The sequence below is a fragment of the Arachis hypogaea genome, chromosome 15 (genome assembly GCF_003086295.3).
Source record: "Arachis hypogaea cultivar Tifrunner chromosome 15, arahy.Tifrunner.gnm2.J5K5, whole genome shotgun sequence".
NCBI classification, from domain to species: Eukaryota; Viridiplantae; Streptophyta; class Magnoliopsida; order Fabales; family Fabaceae; genus Arachis; species Arachis hypogaea.
Window position 1 is genome coordinate 53365550 of NC_092050.1, and position 19503 is coordinate 53385052.

Below are 19503 nucleotides of genomic sequence, written 5' to 3' on the forward strand. Positions count from 1 at the left end.
TTTCCTACAACATAGTTTGAACCACACTCATAGCCAAAGTGATGAGAATTCATGGTGAAAGAGAAAACAAAAATAAAAGCTAACAAGAAATAAAGAAAACTAAGCCCTACAACTAGCAAAAACTAACAAGCAAACCAAAAATCAAGCTATTCACAATATATACAATAGCCAATAATATAACACCATTGCAACTCCCCGGCAACGGCGCCATTTTGATGAGCGAGAACTCTTGTTGATATAGAATTTCTCAATTGAATGCTTGTTGCAAGTATAGTTCTAGACCAACAAAGAGTCCTCACATACAAAAATTTAGGTTGTCACATGTACAAACCCCAAATAAGAATTAACCGGAGTATTTGGACTCCGGGTTGTCTCACGAGGAATTGCAATAAAGTGTATGCTTATTGGCTATAAAGGGGTAAAAGGGGGGTTTTGATTGGTGAGAGGGCAAGAAATTAAATGTGCAAGAAAAGTAAATCAAGCAAGCAATTAAAGGAAGCAAGTAAAGAAGAGAGACATTCATGGCATGAGTTGAGATCTTAGGCTTTCTATCCTAGTCATGCAATGATTAATTCATCTTATTTAGTTAACTCCAACATATAGGGAGAATGTTAAACAAGACTAATTAATCATGTCACATATAAACAAGAATTTATCTCATTATGTTATCCTCGACGATGGAAGAAGGTATCATATTATCTTCACACTCGAAGAAAGTTTAAGAAGACTAGCTAATCTCAATCCAAAAGTGCTAATCAACTTACTAATTAAATTAGCAAAAGATTAGCATCAACGGAAACAATATTAACTAACAACTCTAGATCACCAACATGAGTTGGGTTTTCATGACTCAAGATTGCCCAATTACTCTTTCCAAGCCAAGAATGCTCAAGATCTACTCTAAAGACTAACCAAGCATTTTGTCAAACACTTGGAAAGCATAAAAGAAAAGCATAGTAAATTGCAAGAAATAGTAAAATCTAACAACTACCAATTGCACGAAAAGTAAGATCATAACTCAAATTCACAATAAAAGACATCAAACATTAAATTGCATTAAAGAAAAAATCCAAATCCAACCAAAGTTCATCATCACAAAAGAGACATAAAAGTAGAATTAACACAACAAATTTAGAGAATCAACAGTAGAAGCATTAAATTGTAAAGAAAACAAGATGAGAACATGAAATTGAAACTAGATCTAAGATGAAATTAACCTAAGAACCCTAATTCTAGAGGGAAGAGGGAGCTTCTCTCTCTAGAAACAAACCTATATGATGCTAATCCTACAACTAATTGCTCCCCCTTTACTTAGACTTCAATTCTGCATGAAATACACTCAGAATCAAGTTGGATTTGGGCCTGGGCAGCTCAGAAATCGCCCTCAGCGTTTTGCCTTTAAGTGGGCCAGGTGAGAGTACCGGCGCGTGCACGCCATGTGCGCGTGCGCGCCATTTGCGCTTGAGCGTCGATTGGCAAATTCTCCATCCGCACGGACGCGGCATGTACGCGTGCGCGTCTATAGGCGAGACCACTTTTGCGCGTGTGCGCCTTGTGCGCGTACGCGTCCTTTGATGCATTCCTAATATTTGTTTCTTCATGCATTCTCCCCTTTGTATGCTTTTCTCCTCACTTCTTCCATCCAATACTTGCCCTATGAACCTGAAATCACTCAACAAATACATCAAGGCATCGAATGGAATTAAAGTGGATCAAAATCACCAATTTAGGGCCTAAAAAGCATGTTTTTACAATTAAGCACAATTCAAGGGAAAATTACAAAACCATGCTATTTCATTGAATAAATGTAAGAAAAGGTGGTAAAATCCCCTAAAATAAGCAAAAGATAAATCACAAAATCGGGGTTTATCACACGCGTACGAGTAAATAAGCATTTTTGACCTGTTTGCGCGGAAGCGCACGGTACGCGTACGCGCCAAGACCGAATGTTGGAGGTCGAACATTGCATCAAACACTGTCTCCAACGTCCGCGATGCGCAGCACAGAATTGAGATTGAAAAATTTTGAATCGACGTGTGCGCGTCAGTGACGCGTACGCGCGGATAAAGAAAAAAAAAAGCAATGGGCGCCTAAGCGCAAAGTGCGTGTACGCGCCAAAAAGCCAACGTTAGAGGGAAAGTTGGAGGTACAACGCTGCCTCCAACGTCCCCTGCCTTGTTTTAAATCTGGAAACTAAAAATCTTGCATCCACGTGCACGCGCACAGTGCGCGTACGCATGGATGAGAATTTTTGGCTATTTGCGCGGAAGCGTACGGTATGCGTACGCGTGGGTTAGCTGACGTTGGCCCTCCAACGTTGAGTCAAACACCAATGACAGCAAGCTTTCTGGTTTTTGCTGGCGTATTTTAAAATGGCGTTTGAGTCAATGTTGGCCATCAAACGTTGACTCAAACTTGAAGCATCAGGAGTCAAATTTTACACAGATCTCTTCTCAACACCAAGGGCAATCAATTGTAGCCATCTTCAACCCAATTCCATCAAGACCAAAAGCTCAATTCAAGGCTTGAAGATCAATGGAAGAAAGTGTATAAATATCTTAGAATTGAAGTTAGTGAGAGACTTTTTACAGGATTTTTTTCCTTTTTTTTAGCTTTCATTTTACTGCACTTTAATTTCAGGATGTGTTTTGCAATTCTAATTTCCATTTTGAGAGCTATGAACAACTAAACCCCTTTATTTTCTCTTGATTTTACTAGAAAGCTTTCGGTCTTCATCCAATTGAAAAGTTATCTTGGAATGAAGCTATTCATAATTGGATCTCCTCGGAACCTTGGAAGAGGAATGAGGAGATCATCCTAGAAATGCTTTCTCACATTGGATTAGATTGGGGTTTGGATGGATATAGTGACATGTAATCCTACCAACACTTTGATCTATGAATTTGTGTGGTATAATCAGTGACCATTCTTCATCTCTTCCCATGAGCACTTAAATCAAGGAATTCGGAAATTGTTCATGCTTATAGATATTGGTGAGCCAAGGAATTGGGATCCAATCACCTAAGATTGCCAAGGGGATCAATGAATGCATTGATTGCGGAAGAGATGAAAATGAACTTGATCCGGAGAATTGTACATCTCCTGAACCCAATGAAACCCCCATTCTCTTACCTACCCATTTTATTTACTTTCTGCTCTTTAATTTCATGCTAATTCCCCACTCCCATTTACTTTCCAGCAATTTAAGATTCTGTCATTTAATTTTCTGCAATTTAATTTCTGCCATCTACTTTCGTGCAATTTAAGTTTTCCACGAATTTTACATTCTGCAATCCCAATTTCAATTTTGATTCTGCTCAACTAGTGTAATTCTTCAATTAACATTGCTCGATCTACCAATCCCTGTGGGATTCGACCTCACCCTTTTGTGAGTTTTAACTTGACGACAATCCGGTGCACTTGCCGGAAGGAAATTTGTTGAGAGGAAATTTCCGCATATCAATGCATTTCAGAGGAAGAAGGAAGGGAAGTTGATGAGCGGATAATTTATACCCTTTTTGGCATTGTTTTTACATAGTTTTTAGTATGATTTAATTACTTTTTATTATATTTCTACTAGTTTTTATGCAAAAATCACATTTCTGGACTTTACTATGAGTTTGTGTATTTTTTTGTAATTTCAGGTATTTTCTGGCTGAAATTGAGGGACCTGAGCAAAAATCTGATTCAGAGGCTGAGAAAGGACTGCAGATGCTGTGGATTTTGACCCTCCTGCACTCGAAGTAGATTTTCTGGAGCTACCGAAGCCCAATTGGCGCGCTCTCAATTTCGTTGGAAAGTAGACATATTGGGCTTTCCAGCAATATATAATAGTCCATGCTTTGCCCGAGATTTGATGGCCCAAATTGGCGTTAAAACCAGCCAAAAACTTTCTGGTGTAAAACGCCAGAACTGGCATAATTCTTGGCATTAAACGCCCATTTTGGCACCCAGGGTGGCATTTAACTCCAACTTTGGGCATATGCACGTGAAAGCTTGAAAGCTCAGCCCAGGCACGAACCAAGTGGGTCTCGGAAGTGGATTTTTGCACTATCTGCACTTAGTTACTCATTTTCTGTAAACCTAAGTTACTAGTTTAGTATAAAAACTACTTTTAGAGATTCATTCTGAACCTTATGACATTTTTTACACTTCATATTGTATCTTCTACAGCATAAGTCTCTAAACCCCATAGGTAAGGTTGAGGAGCTTTGCTGTGTTTCAATGGATTAATGCAATTACTACTGTTTTCTATTCAATCACGCTTGATTCTATTCTAAGATACTCACTCGTACTTCAATCTATAGAATGATATGATTCGTGACACTCATCATTATTCTCAATTCTATGAACGCGTGCCTGACAACCACTTCCGTTCTATCTGAGCTCAACGTAGTCATTGGGCGACAGCTTGAGTGCGTATCTCTTGGGTCTTTGATCCACGAACTGAGTCCGTGAGATCAGAACCTTCGTGGTAGAGGCTAGAACCAATTGGCAGCATTCCTGGGATCCGGAAAGTCTAAACCTTGTCTGTGATATTCCGAGTAGGATCTGGGAAGGGATGACTGTGACGAGCTTCAAACCTGCAAATGTTGGGCAGAGTGACAGTGTGCAAAAGGACAAGGGTCCTATTCCGACGCTAGTGGGAACCGACAGATGATTAGCCATGCGGTAGCTGTACATGGTATTTTTCATCCGAGACGAGAAATCCGACAGTTGATTAGCCGTGCAGAGACCGTGTCTGGTATTTTTCATCCGAGAGGATCATACAGCTTGCCATTAAAGGAAGCCATGCGTGTTTGGAGAAGAAGACAGTAGGAAAGCAGGGATTCAGATGACAGAGCATCTCCGGAACCTCAGCCTGTTTCTCATTAGTAAATCACAAGTACTATTTATTTCATGTTATTTATTTTTCATAAATACAATCACTCTTATCATTAATCTCCTGACTAAGATTTATAAAATAACCATAGCTTGCTTCAAGCCGACAATCTCCGTGGGATCGACCCTTACTCACGTAAGGTATTACTTGGACGACCCAGTGCACTTGCTGGTTAGTTGTGCGGAGTTGTGAAAAGTGTAATCACAATTTCGTGCACCAAGTTTTTGGCGCCGTTGCCGAGGATTGTTCAAGTTTGGACAACTGATGGTTTATCTTGTTGCTTAGATTAGGAAAAATTTATCTTTTTGGTTTACAGTCACTAAAATTGCATCTTCTATTATTGTTTTTGTTAAAATTTTAAAATCCTTGTTTTCTTTTTCTAGATAATTTTGAAAACTTTTAATAAATATATAAAATCAATAAAATAATAATTGAGTCTTCTGTTTGATTTTAGTTTCATGCTTTAAGTTTGGTGTCAATTACATGTTCTAATTTTTCTCTAAGTTTCGAAAATATATGCACCGTGTTCTTCATTGATCTTCAAGTTGTTCTTGTTATTTTCTTTGTATGATCTTTAGTTTTTCTTGTTTTGTGTCTTTCCTTGTTTTTCCTGTGCACTTTCGAATTATTAGTGTCCAAAATATAAAAATTTTTAAGTTTGGTGTCCTTTGTGTCCTTATTTCCTTAAAAATTTTCAAAATTTGTTCTTGGTGTTCATCTTGATCTTCAAAGTGTTCTTGGTGTTCATCTTGACATTCAAAGTTTTCTTGTTTGTTTTCTTTGTTTTGATCTAAAAATTCTAAGTTTGGTGTCATTTTATTGTTTTTCTCTTTCCTCATTAAATTCAAAAAAATATATTTTCCTTTAATTACTTATCATTTTCGAATTACCTAGGTTGACTTAGTCAAAATTTTTAAAATTTGGTAGTTTCTTGTTAGTCAAGTTAGAATTTTAATTTTAAAATTTATCTTTTTAAATCTTTTTCAATTCTCTTTTTTTATATATTTTTCGAAAATCCTCCATAAAATTTTTCAAAATCTTTTTCGTTTCTTATTCATAATTTTGGAATTACTTATACCATTTTATTAGTTTGATTGAAAAATTTTAAGTTTGGTTTTTCCTTGTTGAGAAAGTTTCAATCTTCAAATTTTAAAATCACATCTTTTTCAAATATTTTCTTTTATTTATTTATTTTTACAAGTATCTTTAATTTTAAGACATATCCTTTTTCAAAACTCCCTAACCACTTTCTCTCTCTCCAATTTTAAAAAATTATATCCAAAATTTTTCAAATCTTTTTAATTAATTAGTCATTTTAGTATTCAAATTTTTTTATCTTATTTTCTCTTTTAGTTTTCGAAACTTATATTCTATTTTCCAAATATTTTATTTTATCTTATTTCCTTTTTAATTCGGTTTATTCTTAATTAAATAAAATAAAAACAAAAATATATTTTATTTGCAATCTACATCATCTCCCTTTCTCCATCATGGACCTAAGTGGAAATGAATAGTCCAGAAGGACTTTGGGGTCATATGCCAACCCCCCTACTGCTGCATATGGGAGTAGTATCTGTATACCCCCCATAAGAGCCAGCAATTTTGAGCTAAACCCTCATCTCATTATCATGGTGCAGCAAAATTGCCAGTATTTCGGTCTTCCACAAGAAGAACCTACTAAGTTTCTGGCACAATTCTTACAAATTGCTAACACAGTACGTGATAAGGAAGTAGATCAGGATGTCTACAGATTATTACTGTTTCCATTTGCTGTAAAAGATCAAGCTAAGGGGTGGTTAAATAACCAACTCACAGCAAGCACAAGAACATGGAAACAGTTATCAGACAAATTTCTGAATCAATATTTCCCTCCAAAAAGGATGACACAACTAAGGCTGGACATCCAAGGCTTTAACCAAGAGGATAATGAATCTCTTTATAATGCCTGGGAGAGGTACAGAGGGATGCTAAGGAAATATCCCTCTGAAATATTTTTAGAATGGGTGCAGTTAGACATCTTTTACTATGGGCTTACAGAAAAGGCCCAGATGTCTCTAGACCAGTCAGCTGGTGGATCTATACACATGCGAAAGACAATTGAAGAGGCTCAAGAGCTCATTGATACAGTTGCTAGAAATTAATATTTATACTTAAGTAGTGGGTTCTCCATGAAAGAAGAAGCTAAAGCAGTATCTACTGAACTTAGTCCTCAAGAACAAGTTGTTGAACTCAATCAGCAATTGCTTATTATAACAAAACAGTTTGCAGAATTTAAAGAGATACTGCAAGAAACTAAAGATGCTAACCAGAGTATGGAAAAACAATTAAATCAAACAAGACAGCAGTTATCTATGCCAAGCTGTTCAATTAAGGAGTGGGAAGACATTGAATATCTCAACTCAAGGTAGCAGAAAGCCAAGGAAGGAACAACTAAAAGATGATGACCAAGCCATTGCCCAAATTCCCTCTGAGGACAGTAAGAACCGAGAGAGGAATGATTCTGGCGTTCAAATGCCAGAAAAGGGGGAAAAATTGGCGTTAAACGCCCAATGGGTAGCCAAATCTGGCGTTCAAATGCCAGAAGATGGTGGCAACCTGGTGTTAAACGCCTAAAAAGCACCCAATTTTGGCGTTCAAACGCCAATAGGGGATTAGACACCTGCAAGTGCTGATAACAACCCCCTAAAGAAGGCTTCTCCAACCCCTTCTGTAGGAAATAAACCTGCAGCAACTAAAGTTGAAGAATATAAAGCCAAGATGCCTTATCCTCAGAAACTTCGCCAAGCAGAACAGGACAAACAATTTTCCCGCTTTGCAAACTATCTCAAGACTCTTGAAATAAAGATTCTGTTTGCAGAGGCATTTGAGCAAATACCCTCTTATGCTAAGTTCATGAAAGAGATCGTAAGTCATAAGAATGATTGGAGAGAAACTGAAAAAGTTTTTCTCACTAAAGAATGCAGTGCAGTCATCTTGAAAAGCTTACCAGAGAAGCTTAAAGATCCTGGAAGCTTTATGATACCATGCACATTAGAGGGTGCTTGTACCAAGACAGCTCTATGTGATCTTGGGGTAAATATCAACCTAATACATGGATCCACTATCAAAAAGCTTGGTTTGACTGATGAAGTTAAACCAACCCGGATATGCCTCCAACTTGCTGATGGCTCGATTAAGATTCCATCAGGCATAATTGAGGACATGATTGTCAAGGTTTGGCCATTCGCCTTTCCTACTGACTTTGTAGTGCTGGAAATAGAGGAGCACAAAAGTGAAACTCTCATTCTAGGAAGACCTTTCCTAGCAACTGGACGAACCCTCATTGACGTCCAAAAAGGGGAGATAACCCTAAGAGTCAATGAGGATGAGTTTAAGTTGAATGTTGTCAAAGCTATGCAGCATCCAGACACATCAAAGGACTGCATGAGCGCTGATATTATTGACTCCCTGGTGGAAGAGGTCAATATGACTGGGAGTCTCGAATCAGAGCTAGAGGACATTTTTAAAGATGTTCAGCCTGAGCTGGAGGAACCAGAGGAAATAAAAGAACCTCTGAAAACTCCTCAGAAAGAGGAGAAGCCTCCTAAACCTGAGCTCAAACCACTACCACCATCCCTGAAATATGCATTTCTGGGAGAAGATGACACTTTTCCCGTAATCATAAGCTCTACCTTAGAGCCACAGGAAGAAAAAGCACTAATTCAGGTGCTAAGGACACACAAGAAAGCTCTTGGGTGGTCCATAAGTGATCTTAAGGGCATTAGCCCAGCCAGATGCATGCGCAAGATCCTATTGGAGGATGATGCTAAGCCAGTGGTTCAACCACAGAGGCGGCTAAATCTAGCCATGAAGGAGGTGGTGCAAAAAGAGGTCACTAAGTTACTAGAGGCTGGGATTATTTATCCTATTTCTGATAGCCCCTGGGTGAGCCCTATTCAAGTTGTCCCCAAGAAGGTAGGCATATCAGTGGTTCATAATAAAAAGAATGAACTGGTTCCTACAAGAACAGTTACAGCATTGCGTATGTGTATTGGCTACAGAAGACTCAATACAGCCACCAGAAAGGATCATTTTCCTTTACCATTCATAGACCAGATGCTAGAGAGGCTAGCCGGTCATGAATACTACTGCTTTTTGGATGGCTATTTAAGTTACAACTAAATTGCAGTAGATCCTCAGGACCAAGAGAAAACAGCATTCACATGTCCTTCTGGAGTATTTGCCTACACAAGGATGCCATTTGGTCTGTGCAATGCACCTGCAACCTTTCAGAGGTGCATGCTCTCTATTTTCTCTGATATAATAAAAAAATTTCTGGAAGTCTTCATGGATGACTTCTCAGTATTTGGAGACTCATTCAGCTCCTATCTTCACCATCTAGGACTTTATGGTGACTGAAGGAATTGTCCTTGGGCACAAAATTTTGAATAAGGGAATAAAGGTGAATCAAGCTAAGGTAGAGGTAATTGAAAAATTACCACCACCTACCAATGTTAAGGCAATCAGAAGCTTTCTGGGGCACGCATGATTCTATAGGAGGTTTATAAAGGATTTTTCAAAAATTGCAAAGCCTCTGAGCAAACTGCTAGCTGCTGACACGCCATTTATTTTTGACACAGAGTGTCTGCAAGCGTTTGAAACTCTGAAAGCTAAACTGGTCATAGCACCAGTCATTTTTCCCACACTTAATTGACACACAATCTCTATCTTAAGCTGACCAAAGATTCAATTTGGGGTAATTAATTTATTTTTCCGCTTAAGGTTAGTGATGTGATAAAATATAGAACAAATGGGATTTAAAAGGCTCAAAGTGGCTAACAAAGGTAAATGGAAGGGTAGGCTATTTGGGATAAGTGAGTTAATAATCAAATAATGGCCTCAATCATATGCATGCACATAACATATTAAATATTGGACATATAGGATGGAACAAAATATAGATTACAATAATAGAGAAGGAACACACACAAGAATAAAATTTTTATGGTTAAATAGTGTAACCATGTAATTAGGCTCAATTCTCACTGGGTTGTGTGTTCTTAGCTTTAAACTATGTTCCAAATACAATTTCCAAACAAGTTTAACACAAGTTTTGATTTAAATTAGTGAAATTTGAAAAAAAAAATAGGGTCTTAAAAAGAAACTTATTAATTTTCAACCAATTAGAACATGCATGCAACTACCTATTACTATGCAATTTCATCCTATCCTAACAAAAGAAAGATAAATAAATATCCTATTTTATTGGTGCTAAGAAAGAGTAAATACCTCCGGAAGTCAGGTACTGACCGACCTTCCCACACTTAAAGCTTGGCACCGTCCTCGGTGCTATCAGTCAGGAATAAAGGGGGGCTGGTAGCAGCATCTCCACAATTGGGACCGTCATGGCTTCCTGTGCTAGTAAATGAAGTGGAGTCCGGGGTATCTGGGTCTACTTCAGGTGGGTGGTTACCAACAAGCAACTCCTTGAGGTATGTAAATTGGCGCTTGTTACGGCGCTCCCTTTGCTTTCCTTTCCGGTCAAGCCGGTCCAACCTCTCAAGTATCTGATGGAGTAGTTAGTTTGTTAAAGGTGCTTGTGATGTGGAAGGAGAAGGAATATCTTTGGCCAGTTTTGCAGTCCGGCTAGTAGTGGCTACTGGAGGTCTGATATATTTCCTGTTAGGGATGATTTGATCATTTCGTGGAATCATGGCCTTGGTGTCCCCAGCTCTGTAGGAGACTCTGGCTGCTGAGACTAGATCTGAAACCAAGGCGGGAAAAGGTAGGTTGCCCGCAATCTTTACGTGTACCATAGCATGCCGAATTTGTCTTGGTAAATTGAGGTGCTGGTCTGTAAAGATACACCAGAGTAGAACAGCCATGTCCGCACTGAAGGAGAACTCGTGAGTGCTTGAAAAGACGTAATGGGACATAATCTGTGCCCATACTCGAGCCTCTAAGGTGAGTGCGGAAGCCAATATGCTCTTTGGTCGAGATCGATGGTATCCATAGATCCATCTGTTGCCAGGTTGTGCTATAACTCTGAGAATGGCGTCCCAGTCAAATTGGTATGTCTGGTGCTTGAATGAGGCTTTTTGGAATGCGTCCAATCCTTCTGGAGCAGGGAGAAGATCTAAAGCTCGTTGAATGGCCTCTTCAGTTATGGGTACTTTCTTCTGACGGACATAGACAGACTGCATGGTTGGTATGTGAAAATTGGAGTAGAATTCAACTACCCATGATAGGTTAACCTGTCGTGGCTGTCTCCGTAGGAATCCCCAATGTCTTTGCTCAATGCGGGGCTCAACAAATTCAACAATGTGGGTCGGGAGAATGAGTAGGTACTCATTGTTATAGTTTCTCTCAGCTAGGATGGGGAACATCTGCTAATAGTAGCAGTTGGTGAACCGCGCAGTGTCCTTTGCTGGAAAAGCTTTCTCTTTTTCATCAACCTTGATGATCCTCTTGATTCGCTTTGTTGAGGGCTTTACTGCTGTTGAAGATGGCTCTGCCACTAGTGCTCTTTTTGTTCCTTTCCTTGCGGGTTGTTTGGGAGTAGCTTTCTCTTTACCCTTTTTGGTGGCCATCCTGAAAAGGGACAAAGGTAAGTACATGTAAAGCTAAGGGTTCGAGCAAGGAAGAGCACATTACAAGTGATAATCAATGCACGGTAAAGAAGGATGTCGTTAACACATGGTCACGACTACACGTGAAAAGTCCATCAATGGAAATATAGCAAGTGCAAGTTATGGCAAGTAGATGCAAGATGTTTATTGGCATGCCGGCAAAGGCATGAATAGCATAGATCAAGCATTAAATGTCCAATTTGATTATCAAGTTATTCAAATGAACAATCTATTTGTATTTACAATTATATTCAATCAATAATATATAAAAAGGGGTTTTTGTGAAAAACAGGCATTAGAGTAGTAGAATAGAATAATTTGAAATAATGCACAATGGCATATGGGCTTTTTCACAAACACTTAGCGTGCATGCTAAATATGTTGTTGAAGGTATTAAATTGAACATGCAAGCAACTCTTAAGAAGTAATATTAATTATCAAACAATTCTAAATAATCCACAAGAAATTATAGAAGAAAATAATCACCCAATTAAATTTCTAACACCAATTAAAAGAATGTAAAAAGAAAAAGAAAGAAAAAGAAAACATAGAAAATAAAAGTAAAAAGAAAAAGAAAAGGAAGAAGAAAACATAAATAAAAATAATAATGGAAAAGTAAAAAGGGAAGAAGAAAAGGAAAGAACCTTGATAATGGATGTAAAAAAGAAGGAGGGAGAAAGTAAAAAGTAGGAAAAAATAAAGAAGGAAGAAGGAAGAAGAAAGAATTAAGAAGGGATAAGAAAAAATAAATTAAGATAGGGGAAGAAAAGATAAGATATCTAGCGCTGATCTGGATAAGCTGTGCGGCGCAAGCGATGCGGACGCGTGGTGCACGCGTTCGCGTGTTTGTGATAATTTCAGGTGACACAGACGCGTGGGTCATGCGTTCGCGTGAAATGAACTGTGCCATTGGCGCGAGAACAGCTCATTCCATTGCAAAATTGACGCGTGGGGATGCGGTGTGGGGCACGCGTTCGCGTGATAGGGCTTGTACTTCTAGCATATTCTAGCCCCACTCCATCATAACTCTCTTCCATATACCCATTTACGTCGAGTTCGCAGGGTCACGCGTGGTTGACGCGCTCGCGTTGAAGGCTATTTTTGCAATTGACGCATACGCGTGGGTGTGTTTTGTGCCTAAGGCACACCTTCAGCCACGCTCCCGCGTAACTCACTGCTTCATTTCTTCTTGTTTCAAAAGCACCTATGATGCGGACGCGTCAGCGACGCTTACGCGTCGCGTGCATTTTTTTTTTTTTGCATGCAAAATGCAAATGCAAATGCAGGCTATATATAGAGATTATGAGAAGAGTCATTAACAAAAACAAAATAGAATAAAGTAAAATAAAACTAAGACTGAAACGAAACGATCATACCATGATGGGTTGTCTCCCACCTAGCACTTTGCTTTTACGTCCTTATGTTGGACGGTCTTTAGGCTCATTCTGCTTCTGTTGGTGGGTCTTCCAAGAGGAAAACCTCTAGTTCTTTATGATCCTTCATCTTTTCTCCATGATAAAGCTTTTAGTGATGTCTGTTAACCTTTATGAATTTGGAGCTGGAAGGATGACGTAGGTGAAAAAGTCCGTATGGCTCTGCCTTCTCTACTCTGTAGGGACCTTCCCATCTTGATCTTAGTTTGCCTGGCATAAGCCTCAGTCTGGAGTTATAAAGAAGAACTAACTCCCCTGGTCTGAATTCTCTCCTTTTTATGTGCTTGTCATGGACAGCCTTCATCTTCTCTTTGTATCGCCTGGAGTTGTCATATGCTTCTAGGCGAAGGTTTTCTAATTCTGCTAGTTGTAGCTTTCTTTTAGCACCAACTTCTTCAAAATTCATGTTGTGTAACGACCCAATTTTCAATATGTCTAGATCATACCGGAAACTGAGCGCTACCAATTTGTCTTCCTTATTATTATCTATTATTTATTATATGAGCCTGATTCGTTGTTAAAAGCGTAGTTAATTTGTGAGGTTTATTTTTTTTAAAACGTTTGGATTAACAGACGGAATCACTCATAATCAATTCACAAGTAAGAACAGATAAAACAGTTATAAACAACCACACATAAATACATCACAAGCAGCTAACCACATTCAGTGATCCAGCCTTTATCAGAGTATAGACTTTTAGTTAGAACACCCCTATATATAGCTAGATAATAACTATATACATATACATATACATACATACAACATCCTAGGTCTTGACCTGTTCAAGAGGTCCCTAAGCTGGCACATAGGCTAGCCTAGATTTTATACTCACCTAGTCCCTCTAAACTACTAAAGCGAGGGAAAGTACGTTCTAAGTCTTCACAACTCAAGTCAGGTGGAACGTCATCAAAAGATAGAACATCATCTGCTACTCCTCTGCACGATCAGACTTTTCCACAGGATGTCTCTCTGGTACCTCATGAAGTAGCCACACAATAGGAATCTCGTACACAGGATTTAGGTTAAAGTGCGCATACGAACCGGGTGCATACATTGGCTGGTCTCACAGTATATACATATAAATAGAGAACGATATTCACCCTAGACTCAGAAGACTATCTAGAGCAGAATCTTCTTCTTGCGAACGGTCATCAGCGAACTTTGGTAAGGTACTCTTACTTCCATCTGAAGGGGGAAGGGAGAGAGAAGGGGTAAGAACTGGGGAGTTCTTAGTAGGACCAGGGTTATTAGTTACGTTCATTTATTTGGGGTCGATTAGTAGATGAATAACATAATATAGCGAAGCAGTAAACAGAAGATAAAGATAGAAAGGGAAAGTAGAGACAACAGAAAGCAGAACCCAAACAAAAGAATACAAGAAAATAAAATACAGAAATAGCATACAAGCAGATAAACATAAAGAAGTAGATCACACACAGAAAGGAGTGCAACAGAGAATGATGCGCAGACAAGAATGATGCATGTTTAGCCCTAGCGCAGGCCATGAGCTCATGTGTCGGTTGGCTGCCTGCAATCCTAACATTTATCCGGTCACGAGTAATCCCGATTTCCCGGATACGATTTTCCGTTCCTAAATAAATGCGCATATTGTAACAACCCCGATTTTCGAGTACGCGAGATCATTTCTAAAAGTACGAATTTCTCCGGAAGATCAGTAAGGGGAAAAACTTTGATATATCATCAAGTATCTCAATCCTCATTGTCATTATGTCATCTTTAAGTTAGAACCTTTTCCGAGACAAGCTCGATAACGCGGTCGCAAAGAACCTAGTTTTTGAACCGTATCGGTTAGGAGTTTTGATTCGGTTTTTCGTAAATAGTCTTAGTTTGACAAGCCGGACCCGATTTATGAGAGAAGAGAGATAATAGGATGATATTATCATTATATTAGTATTAGAAGCTTCATCAATGATATTATAAGATTACCTGATCAGTTTTAGTTAAAAACAGAAAAACCGGTTTAACCGGGTTCACAATTTACTAGTGCAGCTTAGCACCAGCACTCTCTGATGACTTTAGCAATGCTAAGGCCTCTTTATTCATGTTTTATTCTCATAATAAATATGTTACTAGTGTCATTTATGCTAGTAGCTCAGAAAATAATTTTTAGAGATGTTTTTGCAAGTGTTCCGATACATCTAGTTTTAGTAGTTATACACCTGAGATATTTTAATATTATTTTAATCCACCTTCAAGCCAACCAAGGCTGGCTCATTTTTACTTTGTGGCCAAAAATAGGTAGAGAGAAAAAGAGAGAAAAGTTCTTAGTTCCAAATCTTCAAAGCTTGATTTCTGCTGAACTAAAACTAAAATCAAAATTCCAATCCGACCAAAATGATCCTCTCTTCTTTCTCTACATGATCAAATGAATTATCAAGGCTGGGATCAAGGTGAGTTGGCTGCACCATCTCTCTTTTGATTCGGTTTCAAGGAAACATGCTTAAATATGTGTTTTCTTGATGTGATTTAGGAGGAAAAAGTGCTTAAGGACCACCTGAAAGTTTAATCGAATTAGGAGCAGCAAAACCAGGTAGGGTGTCACGAAATTAATCTTGATTATTTGTGTTTGAGTTGTGTGAATGTTGTATAAATTGGCTGTGCTAAAAATTGGTTGCATATATGATTGATTCTTGGTGAAAATTTGGTGAAATTTTGATGAAATTTGATGAAATTCAAGCTTTAAAGTTCATGTTCTTGGGCAGCTGGAAAAACGAAACCCTAAGCTTAAATTGAGGTTCAATTTGTGTTAAAATCATGTAGAAAAGATGGGGTTTTAGCGGCTGCTAATTTATTATGAATTATAGTAAAAATCGGTTGCTGAAAAGACTGAAAAACAGGTAAAAACAGAGAAAGAATCTGAAGAATTTATGAAGAACATGAAGAACACTTTGAGTGTGATGAAGAACAATGAAGAACAGGCCTTAGATCTTAAAAAGGGCAAGGAAGTAAAATTTTTGGTGTTTAAGGGGTTGTTTGGTAATTTCTGAAAGTTAGGGTGGTAAAAGTAGAAATATTAAAAGTTACAAGTGGTAAAAAGTGAATTTTAAAGGTTAAAAGGAAAAGTAAGTTAATTTTCAAAAATTTAATGATAAATAATAAAAAATAATAAAATATTAAATAATAATATTTAATTAAAAATAATATTTTAATAAAAATAATAAAATAATACGGAAAAGGCAGTTTTCTGTAAAAGCTTTAGAAAGACAACTTTAAGCGCAGAATCTCATAATTACCTTCATAAAATACTTAGGGAGTGGTAAAAACATATTAGTGAGGCAAAGATAAATAAAAGATAAAAATTTGAAGAAAAGATAAAAATCGAAGAAAAAGTCTGTAAAGTTTTAGTGACAGAAAAATAGACAGAGACTAGTGAACGAACTAGGGCAACATAGTTAGTCCTTGAATTGCGAATAGGGTTAGGTATTATATGAAAAGTTAAACTGTTTCAGTATAGACTTAATGAACCTATACTTGGGGCAGGCTAACTAATCATACCGAAATTTACACAAGCTTTAAGTACATACGTTAAACAGAGAAAGCAGAATAAAGTAAAGAAGTGCAGAGAAAAGAACAAACAGAGTAGAATAAAGAGACAAAGCAAAGAGAGTAATATGATAAAGAGCAGAGGACCTATTGAGAGGTCATTTGTTGCATTAAGGTAACCTCAGAGATATCTATATGTTCATTTGCTGCATTGTGGCTGTCAGATAGATAATGGTGCAACCACTGAGAAACGCTTTCCTGCGGTACAGATCCATATTTTATTTCTGTAAGGCAGAGGGGTTATTTCCTGCTACAGAGTACCGTGACCACCTGTTCCATTTCTGTAGTGGCAGAGGGGCTATTTCCTGTATACAGAAGGTGTTTCGGCATACATCCCTGCAGTGGCAGATGTGTTATTTCCTGCGTGCAGTGGACCCTGTGGTAGCAGAAGGGTTATTTCCTGTACACAGGGGTATAGCCAACAGGAAAGCCATATCCGGCTGGTAATGATGGGTTACGTCGGGAGCGGGTAGAAACCGACAAATGAGCTCATTACCTGCACTAGGACTAGACATGCATCATTCTTGTCTGCGCACTATTCTCTGTTGCATTCCTACTTGTGTGTGATCTATTTCTTTATGTTTGCTTGCTTGAGTGCTATGTCTGTGCTTTACCTTCTTGTATTCTCCTGCTTGTGTTCTTTTCTTTGTTTTTCTATCTATTTTTAACTTCTGTTTACTACATTACTGTATTCTATTATCCATCTGCTAATCAAAAACGAATAAATGAATGTAACTAACAACCCCGACCCTACTAAGAACTCCCCAGTTCTTACCCCTTCTCTCCCTTCCTCCCGCTCAGATGGAGACGGGCGTGATCTTCTATGAGTTCGAGGACCCTTACGTCTACGAGGATCCGGTACATCACAGTTACTTCATCATGGGATTGGAGCCTCGTATTAGACGATATGCGTTACCTAATCTATCTAGCCCGCATTTTGACCTTGATGCTCCTTACGACTTTCCCTTATCCTGGTTACATCCTGATGTACCTAGTCATCCTTTTCCTGATGATCCTGAGCACCCTATACTAGCTCAACCTTTGAATGAGGCGGTACCTGAGCCTATCATTCCTGATGAGCCTGAGTTAGCTGGTGACTACGTAGCTGTGATACCACCAGAGTGGGATTTCCCCCTGAGCCGATCCCCGACTTGCCACAGCCTGATGAGCCGGCACTACCGGACGGTGGAGTGGCTCCTATAAACGCGAACGGACTTGTGCTCGCGAATGGTTTTGTACATAGTGACAGCAGTGTTTCTGGTGGATCTGAGGGTATAGCTGTAGCTGCGGACGATGAGGAGGAGGAGGATCCTGAGATAGAGATAGAGCAGGATGAGGAGATGGACGAGCCTCACGACAATTCTCCGAACGGCCACGTGTAAATATAGTTTGACTGCGGAAGGGGCATTCTTTTGATGACACTCTAGTCTGACATTATCTGATAGTTAGTCTCTCACTTGTGTTAGTACACCCGAGAGCTAGGAGCTATATAGTGGTTAGGCTAGCCTGGGCGCCAGCTTAGTGGCTTTTTGTATGGGCCAGGCCCTGGGAGTGTCATGTAAATATTAGCTACGTAGGATTACGAAGATGTAAACTAACTTGATCTTGTGTAAACGCTACAGGTTTTGTTATAGTGTACATGATGTATATTATCAGCTGTATTTCTATGTTTCTTTATGCCGCTTTTCTATTACTCTCAATGTATGCTTGTTTATTTTACCTGAACATCCGCAACAAAGAAAAAGTTACTCGTAAAATTGGCATCGCTTTAACAAGGAACATGCTCATATATTAAATAATAAATAATAATTAGGAAGGATAACTTAGTAACACTTAGCTTCTTGTATGACCATGGCATACTGGGAGTTGGGTCATTACACATATAATAATAGCCGCTCATTTGAGACAGCCTCTGCTTACTGCAGGAAAATATATATATACTCTGCTCAGCTCTAGGGAAGCGGAAAATGGCTGTAGGTAATTTAGTTTCCCTACAGAGGCTCTGGGTTGCATTAAGCAACTAATATATATTGAATATAGCTCTGGGTTGCATCAAGCAACTAATATATATATATAAATATAGCTCTGGGTTGCATCATGCAACTAACATATATATAAATATCTCTTTATTATATTACTCTTCTCTTTATATCTCTTTACTCTGTTCTGGTTTCTCTTTTCTCTATATCTCTTTACTCTCTTCTCTGAATCTCTTTTCCCTTCTCTGATTACTCTTTTCATCTGTATCTATATTACTCTTTTTCTCTTTATCTCTTTACTTTACTCAGGTTACTCTGTTTTCTGTGTTTCTCTACTCTGCTCTGATTTCTCTACTTAACGTATGTATTTAAAGCTTATGTAAATTTCGGTATGAATAGTTAGCCTGTCCCAAGTATAGGTTCATTAAGTCTATACTGAAATAGTTTAACTTTTCATATTATACCTAACCCTAGTCGCAACTCAAGTACTAACTAAGTTGCCCTAGTTCGTTCACTAGTCTCTGTATGTTTTTCTGTCATTAAAATTTTACAGACTTTTTCTTTGGTTTTTATCTTTTCTTTAACTTTTTATCTTTTATTTATCTTTGCCTCACTAACATGTTATTACCACTCCCTAAGTATTTTATGAAGGTTATTATGAGATTCTGCACTTAAAGTAATCTTTCTAAAACTTTTACAAAAAACTGCCTTTTTCGCATTATTTTATTATTTTTATTAAAATATTATTATTATTATTTAATATTTTATTATTATTTATTATTTTATCATTAAATTTTTGAAAATTACCCCACTTTAACCTTTAACCTTTAAAAATTCACTTTTTACCACCCGTAACTTTTAATATATCTACTTTAACCACCCTAACTTTCAGAAATTACCAAATAACCCCTCAAACACCAAAATATTTACTTCCTAGCCCTTTTCAAGATCTAAAAGGTGTTCTTCATTTTTCTTCACCACACTCAAAGTGTTATTCATGTTCTTCATAAATTCTTTAGATTCTTTCTCTGTTTTT